The sequence below is a fragment of the Triticum dicoccoides genome, chromosome 6B, assembly GCF_002162155.2.
Source record: "Triticum dicoccoides isolate Atlit2015 ecotype Zavitan chromosome 6B, WEW_v2.0, whole genome shotgun sequence".
NCBI lineage: Eukaryota > Viridiplantae > Streptophyta > Magnoliopsida > Poales > Poaceae > Triticum > Triticum dicoccoides.
The window spans coordinates 645,733,288-645,748,554 of record NC_041391.1 but is presented as its reverse complement, the minus strand read 5'-3'; the positions used below and the strand labels follow the sequence as shown (position 1 = coordinate 645,748,554).

Here is a 15,267-nt window from a genome sequence, read left to right as displayed (position 1 = left end):
TCATATACTTGTGATGGCGATGGGGCTCGTCACCGAATGCTGGCCATCGCTCCACTCGATGGACCCGAACGTGTGCTTCTCCGTAACTCCCCCGATGATGTTCCGCGTGAAGACGACCTCATACCCCAGTGTTTGCTGTGCCACGCTGAACTGCAGCGTCCCAGGGATCACCGCGACGAGCACGCCGTCCGGGGCGGTGACCTTGGCCGTGTACGTAGCCGTGGCGTCGCTGCCGACGTTGCGCACGACGCGGCGCTGCGTGACTACAATTCTGGTCGAGGTGAACACAACTGAGAAGGCCGGATAGTTGTGGTCGCCTACGGAGGATCCCACGCGCGTCAAACAGTTGGTAGACGGGGCGAACACGGCGACCTGCTCAGCGGTGTATCCCAGCGCGCACAGAAAGGTAATGTAGTCCTCCCTGCCAGCGTCGTACACCAGCCCCGGGTCCATGGCACGGTTGGGGTCGACGTGTCCGGCCCCGCGCGCGAACGGTGTGGACGCGGTCTCGGTGGACATGTCACCGATGATGTCGCCGGCGCTGTCCACGTTGTACGCGGTGGTCATTAGCGCAGACTTGATCGCTGCGGGGCTCCACTCTGGGCTCGCCTGCCGGAGCATTGCGGTGATGCCGCTCACGTGCGGGCATGACATGGACGTTCCGGAGATGATGTTGTACTTCACCCGCCTGGTGTCGCTGTCGAGCTGCGACGGCGAGGCGGCGCCTGTCCAAGCGGCCAGTATGTCCACGCCAGGCGCCGTCACGTCCGGTTTCAAGATCTCCGGCGCGCGGGAGTTTGGTCCACGGCTTGAGAAGGACGCCATTCTAGGGGCAGGAGGTGCCGAGCCGACCACGGTGCCGCGGAACACGATCGTTGCGCTAGGGAATGTTTGCTCGGTTATGTACTTCTTGATCTTCTCGCCGGCTTCAAATGGGACACACGTGGCGGGGTGGACATGGGGGGTGGCGATGACATCCTCGCCGTATTCTTTGGGGATAGTGGTGATTGCTCCGGCGCCACCGGCTAGCTTCACGGCTTGTCCTTTCGCCTCGTCATGATTTACGCCCGATTCGCAGAAAACAATCTTCCCGGCGACCTTGGTGGAGTCCAGCTTCCTCTCTTCGCACACTTTGGAGCCCACGTCCCCTCCGTAGACCAGTGGTATCTTGGTTGCGCCGAGCGGCTCGCCCGCGTAGAGGGAAGTGCCCGTGAAGGTGTCGCCGTTGCCAAGAACGACGTCGGCTGAGAATTTGCGGTTGATGGTCGACGCACCGACCGTCAACAACCACGGCGCAATATTCATGGCGGTGGACTCTCCAGGGCCGGAGTTCCCCGCGGAAGCGGAGACGACGATGCCCGCGCTAACGGCGCGGAACGCACCCACGGCGATCGTGTCGTCATAAAAGTTTGGGGCCTTGCCGTTGTGGCCCAGCGAGACAGAGATAACATCAACCCGGTCATTGATGGCCTCATCAAGTGCGGCGAGGATGTCAGAGCTCGCGCACCGTTCCACCGTGCAGGCTTTGTAGACGGCAATGCGCGCGCCGGGGGCCACGCCCATAGCAGTTCCCCTCGCATAGTCGAAGAAGGCCGCGTCCGCAACAGCAGAGCCGCCCGCTGTGGAGGCGGTATGAGTGCCGTGGCCGCCGTTGTCGATTGGCGAGTTCTCGCCGCCGCTCTGCCCGAATACCTTGGCGCCGACGAGCTTGTTGTTGCAGAGCGCGGTGGCGTCGAACGACGGACCCGAGACGCACGAACCACGGAACTTGCTGGGCGGCGGCGGCAGCGACGGGTCGGCGGGGAAGGACGCGCGGCCTTCGGGGTACACGCCACTGTCGATGACCCCGATGACGACGTCGGTGGCGCCGTTGGACGCGGAGAGCAGCCCGGAGGACGGTGAGAGGCCGAGGAAGTGATAGACAAAGGGTTTTGGGATTATGGGCTTCGACACCTCTAGGGGTCGGCCTCTGTAACATATATATAACAAGGGGTACCTCATCAGGTACAAATACAACATGTACTAAGATTACAATACGTACAAGTCTATGAGTCTAACACCCTCCCTCAATCTTAACCATGGTCTGAAGAATTCAGAAGATTAAGATTGCGACGACAACCCTCAAACTGAGGTAATGGCAATGGCTTCGTGAAAATGTCGGCAAGCTGGTCCTTTGATGGAATGAACTTGATCTGAAGCAACTTCTGTGAAACTCGTTCTCTGACAAAGTGATAGTCAACTTCAATGTGTTTCGTTCGAGCATGAAATACCGGATTTGAAGAAAGGTACGTAGCACCGATGTTGTCACACCAAAGAACAGGTGGATGACGCTGAGGGACTCTCAACTCTCGAAGCAAGGCCTGAACCCAGATAAGTTCAGCAGTGACATTGGCAACTGCTTTGTATTCAGCTTCAGTACTACTACGAGACACTGTAGCTTGTTTACGAGCACTCCAAGCGATCAAGTTAGGACCATAGAACACTGCATATCCCCCCGTGGATCGCCTGTCATCAGGGCTACCAGCCCAATCTGCATCAGAGAACGCGGAAAGACTACCGGAAGGGGCAGGCCGAAGGTGTAGACCCAAAACAGCAGTCAACCGAACATAGCGCAGAATACGTTTCACAGCAGTCCAGTGAGTGTCCCGAGGAGCATGAAGAAACTGGCAGACGCTGTTCACCGCATAAGAGATATCAGGACGAGTAATCGTCAAATACTGTAAGCCACCAACAATGCTGTGATACGTTGTAGCCTCATCTGAAGGAAGAAGAGTACCATCAAGTGCAGAGAGTCTATCAGAAGCTGTCATGGGAGTGGAAGCAGGTTTACACTGAAGCATACCAGCATGACGAAGCAAATCCAGAGAGTACTTATGCTGAGTAAGAGTCAGACCGGCATCTGAATGAGAAACCTCTAAGCCAAGAAAATAATGGAGCCGACCAAGATCTGTAATGGCAAAATCATCACTCAAAACAGAAACAAGCCGATCAGCAGCAAGAACCGACGAACTGATCAAGATGATGTCATCAACATACACCAACAGGTACATAGTGACCGTAGGGCGCTGTAGCATGAACAAGGAAGTATCAGCTGTCGATGGAACAAAACCATGTGCACGGAGAGCAGAAGCAAGACGTGCATGCCAAGCACGTGGCGCCTGTTTGAGACCATAGAGAGCCTTGACCAAACGACACAAATGCTGTGGACGAGTAGGATCAACAAACCCAGGTGGCTGACGCATATAGACCTCTTCATCAAGAACACCATGCAAAAAGGCATTCTGAACATCGAGCTGTCGAAGAGACCACCCACGAGTAACTGCAAGAGACAAGAGCATGCGAATAGTCGTCGGCTTGATCACATGACTGAAGGTATCATCATAATCAAGACCTTGACGTTGTTTGAACCCACGAGCAACAAGCCGAGCCTTATACCGTTCAATAGAGCCATCAGCATGTCGCTTAACTTTGAATACCCATTTGAATCAATTATATTGACACCACTGTGCGGAGGAACAAGACGCCACGTACCATTTTTGAGCAATGCTTGATACTCTTGTTCCATTGCAGATCGCCAGTGAGGAATACCCAGAGCTGCTTGATAATGACGTGGTTCAGCAGAAGGATCAGTTGCAGAGTGAGCTATACAGGCCGCGAGCCAGGCAACCGTGCCATCGGTGCGTTGAAGCGGTTTGAATATACCACTCTTGCTGCGAGAGTGTGGTCGCGGAGCAACCTGAGCAGTTGGCGCGACGGAGATCTCAGGAACCGTCGATGAAGTAGCCTGCGTCTCCTGAGAAGAAGGTATTACAGGAGATGGTGCCCGCGACACTGACGAACCGCCAGGAGGCGAGGCAGTAGGTGCGGGCGTCGCCGAACAGGAGGAGCCAGGCGCGTCCGTAGGCGCGGGCGATGCAGGCGAAGCCGACCCGGTGGCAGGCGAGGCGAAAACCGGCGACGAGGGAGCTCCAGCCGAGCCAGGGCCGGGCGCGGAGCGGGTGTGATGAAACCCGACCCTGCATGACCCATGCAGGGGGAAGCGGGCGCAGGATCAACGCGATCCGGGGAGCGCGGCTCCACTGCGACCGAAGCCGGATCCGGGTGGCTGGCGGGCGCGGGTGCAGGAGACCCTGCATGCGCCATGCAAGAGGGCACAGTGGCCGGATCGACGTGATCCGATGAAGAAGCCGTCGGAGCAGGGGATGAATCCTCAAGGAGAACAAGCCGAGCACCTCTACCAGTTCCTGCACCATGGTTAGACAACAAAAGAGGCGAGTGTGCAGCATCTACAAATTGATCAGGCAATAAAGGAGATGAATGCACAGGTTCAGTTGGTGTGATCACAGGAGTTGGAAGATTAGAGAAAGGAAAAACATGCTCATCAAAAACAACATCACGCGAAATATATACACGATTTGTTGGAATGTGAAGGCATTTATAACCTTTGTGCAACGGACTATACCCAAGAAAGACACATTTTTTAGAGCGAAACTCAAGCTTTCGATTATTGTAAGGACGGAGATGCGGCCAACACGCACAACCGAAAACTTTGTGAAAAGTGTAGTCAGGAGTCTCATTAAGCAAGAGTTCTAGTGGAGTTTTCATGCCAAGAAGTCGCGACGGAAGTCTGTTGATGAGAAAACAGGCAGTAGTGAAAGCATCACTCCAAAAACGAAAAGGAACAGAGGCATGAGCTAGTAAGGTTAAGCCGGTCTCAACAAGATGACGATGCTTACGTTCAGCTGAACCATTCTGCTGATGTGTATGAGGACAAGACACACGATGCGAGATCCCAAGTTTCTCAAAGAAGGAATTCAAATTGCGGTACTCACCCCTCCAATCTGATTGTACATGAAGAATTTTGTGTTGTAGGAGACGCTCAACGTGTGTTTGGAACTTAAGAAAAACATCGAACACATCAGACTTATGTTTAAGAAGATAAATCCAGGTAAAGCGGCTATAAGCATCAATAAAACTAACATAGTACTCATGACCACTAACAGACATCTGAGCAGGACCCCAAACATCTGAAAACACAATCTCAAGAGGAGTTTTCACTACATGACTAGAAACAGAAAAAGGTAGCTGATGACTTTTTCCCTGCTGACAAGCATCACAAACTGAGACATCTTTATTACTAGAAATTGACGGTAACTCATGGCGGTGAAGAATATGTCGAACAATGGGTGTAGCTGGATGACCAAGACGAGAGTGCCATTGTGCGGGAGATACTCGAACAGCACTGAAGACTTGAGGGACAACTGGGGAGACAGATCGCGGCACATCAAGAGCATATAGTCCATGACGAAGGCGCCCTCTAAGAAGTACGTCCTGTGTGGCCTGGTCCTTGATAAAAAGATGAAACGGGTGAAACTCACAAAACACATTATTGTCATAAGTAAGTTTAGGTACGGAGAGTAAGTTTCGGGCAACAGTAGGAACTCGAAGAACATTTTTAAGACGCAACTGTCGAGATGTATGTGTGAGGAGAGATGCCTGACCAATATGAGAGATGTGCATACCTGCCCCATTTGCTGTGTGAACCTTGTCAGGACCATGGTAGGCCTCCCGAATAGCAAGCTTGTCCAATTCATTCGTCATGTGCTATGTGGCGCCAGTGTCCATGTACCAAGTGGGATCAACATTATACGATTGAGTCTTTCCTTGATGCTGCGTCATGTTGACTTGTCGCTCATTGCCCTTGCCGTTGTTGCCAAGACCGAGAAACTCAGGCTGAAAACGGCGGTGACAGCGAGATGCAACATGGCGAGGAATTCCACATAGCTGACAAGGGGCAACAACTCCACAAGCAGCACAGCAAGCACATGGGCGCCCGTTCTCGACGACAATAGTAGGAAGCGATTGGGAGGAAGCAGCCGTAGGAGCACCACCCTTGCCTCCCGTAGGAGGAGTTGAAACAGGCGAAGGAGCAGCAGGGCGAGCACCAGAACGCCCCTTCCCACCACGAACAGCAGCGTTAGCCGAGGGGGGCTCATCTGGATGACGACTGGCAAGGCGTTGTTCTGTTGAGAGGAGGCGCTGGAAGAGTTCTTGCGGCTTGATGGGAACCTTGCGTTCCTGGATCACCTCCACAAGAGAGTCATACTCGGCATCGAGACCTTGGAGAACATATGTGGTGAACTCTGTGTCACGAAGTGGCTCGCCGATGGAGGCTAGCTGGTCGGCGAGGCGTTTGATCTTGTTGAAGAAGACGGTGACAGAGTGATGATCCTTGCGAGTCTCATTGAGTTGTGCACGAAGAGACATGTGCTGCGACGAGGATTGTGCGGAGAAACTGGACTCCAACGCATCCCATACTTCATGAGACGTGGTAGCAAATAACACCAAGCCGGCGACGCCCTCGATGAGAGAGGACTGAATCGCCGAGAGGATCGCTTGATCTTGAGCAATCCATGGCCGGTACATGTGATGATCCGGCGGGGGACATGGCAGAGTACCATCGACAAAACCCTCCAAGTAGTGACTACGAAGGAGGGAAAGAATCTGTGCGCGCCAAAACAGATAGTTGTCCATCTTCAGTTTCACCGGGAGAAGGTTGCTGAAGTAGAACGGTGGAGTCGAGATGACGTCGAGGGCGAAGTCATAGGGCGGCGGCACAGGGACCGCGCCGGAGGGGACGATATCCCCCGCAGGCGAGGACTGAGGCGCAACCGGGGGCGCCTGTGGTGGCGCACCGGGAAGCACAGGCCGCGGGATCCCCGCGTAGGCAGGGCCGTATCCAGCAGCAGGAGGAGCACCGTAGCCAGCGCCATGGCCAGCGTAGGGAGCGCCGTAGATCACACCATAGGGAGCGCCATAGTAGGCCCCGTAGGCAGCCGGGTCGTAGGCGTACGGCGGCGGTGGCGCGTAGGGGGCGAGCGCGGCGTAGTTGGGGCGCAAGGCCGGCGAGCCGGGGAGAGCCGCGGACGGCGCCCCGGAAAACAGGGGTCCCGTCGATCTTCCTCCTGGGAGAAGGGTAGACAGGAACGGCGGCGCGAAGACGGAAGATCCCGTCCCGATCGGATCGGTGAGCGCCGCAGGGGCCGAATAGGATTCGGCGAGCAAGTTGGTGGTGGCGGAGAGAGTCGCCGTGTCGGAGAGGGCAGCGAGGGTGGCCGCGCCGGAGAGAGCGGCGGCGGCGGCGGCCTCGGAAGAAGCAGCGGAAGACAACATGGCTAGGTCAGGATCGTTAGATCGCATCTGTTACCATGATAGACAAAGGGTTTTGGGGTTATGGGCTTCGACACCTCTAGGGGTCGGCCTCTGTAACATATATATAACAGGGGGTACCTCATCGGGTACAAATACAACATGTACTAAGATTACAATACGTACAAGTCTATGAGTCTAACAGGAAGGATGGCGTCAGGGTGGTGTGCAGCTCCAGCATCACATCGGGCACGACGCGAGCACGGAGAGCGAGGACGCGAGGTACGCGGCCTGGCGCTCCGTGAGGTCGCAGCGAAGCCCGTGGCGGCGCTGGAGTAGGAGTAGAGCACCGTCGGCGCCGGGCTGAACATGTCGACGGGGAGTAGGTCGCCCAAGAAGGAGGCGTACGCCTGCGTGTCCAGCAGGCCACGGAACGGCAGCACTGGCGCGTGTTCCGACGCGACGTGCACGATGTAAGAGGACTGGGCCTCCATCGTGTCGACCTCCGCGGCGACGACGGTGGCGAGCAGGACGCAGAGGGCAGCGAGCGGTGTGAGCTCCATTGCCGCTGCTCTGCAGGAGATCGATGTCGGTGTGGTAACGATTGGGACGGGGAACACGTATAAGTAGGCGCCGCGGCTGCACCGGCCACCGCAGCAACTAGCTCATGGGCTAGCTCCTGGGCCATCTCATTTGTGAGATCCGAGATTTGTTGGTCTGCGCATGAGGTAGCTCGTGGGCTATATCTTTGGCCAAGTGAAGGAGGTAGCTCGATCGTGGGGCAACAAAGTCGTCGCCCCCTTTACGAACGCACGACGCCTCTCCATTTGTCAACTGATCAAGAGTTAGTGGTTAAATTGTTTACACTTGCCAGCTCTGTCGACTGTGCTACTCTCTTTTTTTGCGGGGAAATTCAGAGAGCTTTATTGAGTAAACGCATTCTTGGGACAATCAGCCAGGAGGCTGGACACCAAGAAGCTAGGAGTCTCGTCAAGTCAACTATCGGTCACATTAAGTGTGCAAGCATGTTTGGCACACAAGTGAGCCGGTAAATTGGCTGACCTGTTTACATGTTGAATATCAAAAGAGAAAAATTGAGTACTAAGCTCTACAATCTCTAAAAGTAAAGGAGCAACAATTGAACGAGAATTGTGGCGAGTGGTCCAGAGTGTCACCAACTCCAAGCAATCGACTTCCATTATCACCTGCGAGAATCCACGAAGAGCGGCGAACCGGACACCATCTCGCAATGAAAGTCCCTCCATGATCAAGGGATCCGAAATCCCCACATACGGCTTGCACCAGGCACCCAGGAGGGCCGTAGGAGATCGAGCAATGCCTCCCGCGCCTCCCCTGCCATCCGTTAAGTTTAGAGCTCCATCGGTTGTGATTTTCACAAACCCATCATCAGGAGGCTGCCACCCATAGCCAGGCAAGACCAGCGTATCCTTGCGCGGCAAATGAAGAAGTGCAATAGCCTCTTTTGTAGCTCGTATCGTCGCTGTAGGGTCCCGACCTTCTTCACCGTGCTTGATACGATTCCTGGAATGCCAGATAGACCACATAATAGTGGTGATCTTTGCACGGTCATCATCCGTAAAGCGCGAGTCACATAAAATGTCGCGAGCCCACGAGTCCGGGTGTAGCCGTGGAAGCCGGAGCCCGAACCATGCACACGCCTCCTCCCAAAAGCGCTTAGCATGCGAGCAATGTATTAACGCATGCTTTAGATCCTCATCCATAGCAAGACAAACTTTGCATCGTCGAATTTCTGCAATGTGTCTATAGTTGAGAGTAGCTTCATCTGGAAGAATCCCACGAAGAACTCTCCACCAAAAGACTCTCACTTTTGGGATAACATTCAATTTTCACAAGGCTTTCCACATCTGTTGTTCATCATTGGAGGTACCGGTAGCCGTCCCTTCGTCTAGAGCCAAACGCCCGTTCTGATTCACAAGAGCACGGTATGCCGACTTCACAGTGTAGTTGCCTGATCGTTCGAATGCCCAAGCAAGGTAGTCATCCCCTCCCCCTTGCCTAATACTAATATTAAGAATGGCCTCAACATCCGGGGCAATGAAATTCTCCCGGACCACCTCATGCTTCCATGTCCAGTTGGATGTATCAATGAGTTCTTCCACCCTTTGGATAGCAGTGTTCGGTGGTCTTGAGATAGGTGACATAGAGATAATACCTCGAATGCATTTATCATTCCATACATCAATAGTAGCGCCATCTCCAACACGGGAGATCAAGCCGGTCCGAAGGGCTTCTCTTCCTGCTATAATAGCTTTCCAAGTGGACGAAGCCGACTTGGGTAAGGCAGCATGCATGAAATCCGTATCAGGAAAGTACCGTCTCTTCAAAACTCTTGCACAAAGGGATTCAGGGTTCGTTAGAAAACGCCATCCGTGCTTCCCCAACATGGCAAGATTGAACATGTGTGGGTCTCTGAAACCCATACCGCCTTTGCACTTGGGCGTTGCAAGCTCCTTCCAAGACACCCAATGCATTGATCTTTTGTCAAGAGAACTACTCCAGAAATACTTGGCCATAGGAGCCATCAAACTCTTACAAACTTTTTTGGTTAACAGAAAAGTACTCATTGGATAAGTCGGAATTGCTTGAACCACTGATTTCAACAAGGTCTCACGGCCTGCACAAGCGAGTAATTTTTCCGACCATCCCTGCATTCTAGCCCTGGCTCTCTCACTGATGTGATCAAATGTCCCACTCGAAATCCGGCCCAGAGCAGTTGGGAGACCCAAATACCTCTCATTAAACGCCTCAACATGGATGTTCAAGGTTGTCTTCATAAGTTGCCTCAGATCTATGGGAGTATTTGAACTGAAATATATAGCACTTTTCTCCTTATTGATACACTGGCCCGAGGCCTGCTCATAAATCCTCATAACCGGAGAGCACTTGGGTTACTTGCATTGATGAAGATGAGACTATCATCTGCAAAAAGCAAATGGGTTACCCATGGTGATCTATAGCTCACCCGTAGTCCCCTATCAATGGTTCCCCCATTGTAATGTTTCAACAATGATGAGAAGCCTTCGACACACAATAGAAAAAGATATGGTGACACTGGATCTCCTTGCCGAAAACCTCTGGTAGGTGTAAAATAAGGAAGTAGTTCCCCATTGACTCGTACAGAAAACCGGACAGAGGAAACACACTTCATTATTAGTCTGACAAAGCCCATATTGAAACCCAAACGTGACAATATTGCCTCGAGATAATGCCACTCGACACGGTCGTAAGCTTTCACCATATCAAGCTTAACTGCGCAAGAGAAGTTCTTTCCCTTCTTTCTCCTTTTCATCGTATGGATACTTTCATAAGCCACAAGTACATTGTCTGTAATGAGACGTCCAGGAACGAAAGCACTTTGCTCCTCACTAATTATCAAATCCATCAAGCTTCTTAGCCGGTTTTTTATAGCCTTGGCTGCAATCTTGTAAAGCACCGGGCACAAAGCAATGGGACGATATTGTGTGATCGATTGGGGGTGACGTACCTTAGGTATCAGTGTTATAGATGTGTCATTCAGTCCTGTTGGTAATTCACCTCCATTAAGAAAATCCAAAACTGCCAAGGTTACATCGTTCCCTAACAAATCCCAGTGACGCTGGTAGAACCCTGCAGTAAAACCATCCACACCAGGGGCTTTGGAGGGCGCCATCTGAAACAGCGCGACTTTGACCTCCTCTCCCGTGTAGGGTTTGGTCAAATCATCATTCATGGCTGGTGTGATTCTCTCCGGTACATGCGATAGTAGCAAGTTGGAGTCTCCCCAACCTTGGGAGCGATACAAATTCTGATAGAAGTTTTGTACCTCTTCCTTGTCCTCACTTTCAGTAGCACATGTAGAACCATCGGCACGTTTCAAGCCCGAAATCCTGTTCATGCATTTGCGTTGGGCTGCTTGAGCTTGAAAGTAGGAAGTGTTTCGGTCATCATCCCTAAGCCAAGGGACACGGGAACATTGTCGAAGCCAGATTTCTTCCTGATGCAAGGCCTCCTTTAAATTCTTGACAACAGTTTTCTTCTCCTCCGTCGGACCTGTACCAATGGACCGGCAACGAAGGCGATCCAGTCGCTTCTGCAACTGCCTGACAGAACGTGTCAGGCTGCCAAACTCCTTGGAGCCCTAGGGTTCCAGCGTTGCCTGCAAGGTACTCAACGCGGAAGCTACGCCTCGGAGCCCTGGTGTGCGTTGTACTCTGTTGGAAAAGGCAGTGCCTAGGAGGCGCTTAGGCACGCCTAGGCGCTAGGCAATGGCCAAACGCCTCGCCTAGGGCATAAATGGACGTCTAAGCAGGGAAAGCAAGGAATTTCCTACCCAAGCAAGAAATCATGCCACATACTGGACTGATATGCCAAACGGGTTATATTCCAATGGTAGTAGATAGTAATTAACTTATTTATATGCCCGAAACTAATATCAACACCCATATAATAATCACAAATACACCACGAGTAAAACTATATTACCGCCTAGGACGCGCCTAGGGCGCTTAGGCACTGCCTAGGCACTAGGTGAAGGCCAACCGCCTTGCTTACGCCTACCGCTTTTTCTAAGCTTGGCGTTGTATGCCTCGCCAGGTATCGCTTACCAACCGGTCATAATCTGCATGAGTCTGCCACACATTCTCGTACCTAAATTGTTTCCGTTTCGGTGTTGACGTTGGCAGGCTCTCCCTAATCTCCGCAATCACGAAACAATGGTCATCCTCTACCGAGGGAATATGCCTGACACGTATATGCTGAAATAGCTGCCTGAAAGCTTCATTTGCAAAAGCGCGATCGAGTCGAACCTTGACGTTTGCTCCTCCAGCTTGATGATTATCCCAAGTATAGGTCGTACCGTACCAGCCCAAGTCTTGGAAAGAGATCTCATCTATCACCTCCCGGAAGCACGCATCTGATTTTCAAATCGCGCTGATCTACTAAAGTGCTCCGAAGGGTATAGTGTTTCATTGTAATATCCCATGCTCAACCATGAAGCATGTGGTAACGTATAAAGTGTACGCAAGAACCGCCAGGAATGATGTCTATCTTCTGCTCGCGGAGCTCCGTAAAAACCGGTAAAACGCCAAGTCAAATCCTGAATATTACTCTTGACAACCACATCAATGTGACTCTGGCTATAGTTTTTTAACTCGACAGATACATCTCGAGACCAAAAAAGACCAATACCGCCGCTAAGGCCGGCACTGTCTACAGCAAAACACCCACTGAAACCTAGTGAATGCTTCAAAACCTCGACTCTTTTTGCTTTGATTTTCGTTTCCATTACAAAGAGAAGAGTGGGTCCTTCCAACTTCACAATGCTGCGAAGTTCACGAACTGCCTCGGGGTTCCCAAGCCCCCGGCAGTTCCAGCTCAAACAGCTCATTGCTCCTGGCAGGACCGCGACGCGGTCTCTACCGAGTTTTCTGGAGTGGGTTTCTTTTTCTTCGGTTCACGGAACAGTCCCTCGTTCTCTATATTATTGCTACCTGAGGTTGGATCATCTTTGCTCAAGCTTGTGCCTGCCCCATCAGCCGCTATTCCTCCATCAGTAAGAAGTAAAGTTTTAGCCACTGGCCTATAAACCTGCGTAGGAGCCTCTTTGCATTTTGACTGTTGCTTGTTCTTCTGCGGAGACTCCACTTCCTCTCCCAAATCCTTGTTGGTGCTTTAATTCTTGGTGGTAGCCTTGCTTTGAGCACCGGCTCTTGAATCCTTAGAGGAGTTATCATTGGATCCCTGCTTCCTAGATTCATCCAGCGCACGCAGCGAAGGGCCAAAAGGCAACTTCCCGTTCTCATCACGTGAACCCGGGATAGGACAGTATAAATCTGAATGCCCCAATCTGCCGCAGGAGAAACAAAAGTACGGTAGCTGTTCATACTGGATGTCGTCCATGTCCACCTTCTTTCTCCTGGCAGAGTCTATCAGGATCCACCTCCTGATCGGTTTTGCTACCTCAATGGAACTCGCGCCCGCAGATATCCGCCATTGTGATCAAACTTTACCAGTTGTGCATCCTTATCCATCTGCTTGGCTATTGGATTCCACCATGCCTCATCCCTCAAATTGTAGGGTAAGTTTATGACCCTAGCCCAAACTTGCAGCCGATCAAACTTAACTTCATCCGGCCTCATACACTCATCGAACTCAGCTAACACCACAACATTCTTGTTGATATGCCATGGCAATCCTCCCCAAACACGGTCCCTATCTCGCTGATTTTCAAACTCAGCCACAAACACGTCGATTCCAGCAGATCGGAATTGCAAACCACGCGGGTTCCCCCACGCCGGCCGAAGAGCGTTGGTGATAGTCTGGATATGAAACTGGTTCCGGTGCAGTACCTTCCCTGCCAACAGCCACTTCGCCGGTCCTCCCTCGATCCGATTGTTAAGAACCAGAGGAGTCGCCTCTTCTTCGGATATGTCGAGCTTTCCCAGGGCCTCCTCCAGTTTCCTTCTCGTGCAATCGCCCACCTCAGGAGCGCCCCCTGCAGCGCCATGGCCCGCCATCTGCGCGCCCTCCTTCGCTCTCGTCTCGCTTCGCACCGGCGACGAATCCCCGGGCGTAATCTTGGTTTCACTCCAAAACCCTAATCGCCTTGGGCACCGCCAGAGCTTTTAGGGTTTTGGGGAAAAAAACTCCGTCGAACTTTTATGACAATACGATACGACAAGTATCTCCGTTGAGGAGCCGTATCATATCATTGAAGGGACGAGAATCCTTTTTCTATCTTTATAACCAATTGCTTTATTAACTTGACAAATAGATTACAATCTGACTGGATAGTTTTAGTCCGGAACCCAAGAATTGCATCAACCCAGATAGATGAACCGGTGCCAACAGCAATCTTTAGGCTGGTCATAGTGAGAGTAACATAAGGGCATCTTCAACGCCGACCCGTAAATTTTCTCCTGCATCCCAGAGGGGAGGGGGCAGTCCGCGGCCACGGATGCAGGAGCCGGCCATCCAACGCTGTCTACATACATTTCAAACAACTTTTCGACTAACCGGACGAATTTATGCAAACACGGCGGACATTCATATAAACCGGACGAGATTCATGTAAACATGCCGGATTTTCATTACATTTCAAACATTTAGAACAGAAAAAAGAAACCCGACGCTAAACCTATCTTACGACGGCGGCCGACTAACGTCTACTTTCTTTCTATTCCGCTCGGTGAGCACCACCTGCATCTTCCGTCTCCATGACGAGGAAGAGTAGAAGACGGGATACAGACTGGCCCACATGGGACACAAGGCCCTGCTGCCTCTCATGCCCTACTCATCCTCTAAGGAGTGCGCAACCTATCCGTCTTCGGTGGACGTGACAATATATACTTGCCCTCGAGACTCAATAATACATCCATCATATTCTGCAATAATCTCTCTCTATCCCTTCTAACATGGTATCAGCCTTATCTCGATCCTAAACCCTAGCTGCCGCCGCTTCCACACCCACGCATTGCCCCCTGGGCGCTCGGCCTCCATGACCGCCGCCGGGGCCGCGTCGCCCGTACCTAGGTTACGTCCACCGCTCGTGTTGACCGGCTGCCCTACAGAGTCTTTTTCACGAGCCCTTGCATCGGGTTTTTTCTCTCTTCAGCCGGTCACCTTGATCGGCGTTTTTTTTGGTTTTCCGATCTATACTTGATCGATTTGCATCGCCCGCCGCCGTCGTCGACCCCCTCGCGCCTCTACTTCGACCCTGACACGACTAGCCAGCCTCTCCTCCGACCCGACGGCCATGCGCGCCGAGGCGGCCTGTTTGGGCCAGCCACCGTCCGTGAGTTGGCCCGCGCGTTGCCCTGCGCCGGCCATCACTAGTAGAAAACAGGGCTTTCGTCCAGGCCTGTTTAGCCCATTAGTCCCGGTTCAATCCAGAACCGGGACTAATGCGAGCATTTATCCCGGTTCGTGCGGCTAAGGCATTAGTCCCGGTTCACCTGTGCCCTTTAGTCCCTGTTTGTGCCTCAAACCGGGACTAAAGGGTGCGATGCCCATTAGTCCCGGTTCATGCCTCAAACCGGCACTAAAGAGTAGACCTTTAGTCCCGGTTTGAGGCACGAACCGGGACTAATGGGGTTGAGA

The 15,267-nt window shown here is 52.5% G+C and overlaps 1 pseudogene; it reads right to left on the bottom strand.

The window, feature by feature from the left end:
- On the bottom strand, positions 1 to 7,712 carry LOC119321380 (annotated as a pseudogene).
- Between the last annotated feature and the right edge of the window lie 7,555 nt (positions 7,713 to 15,267).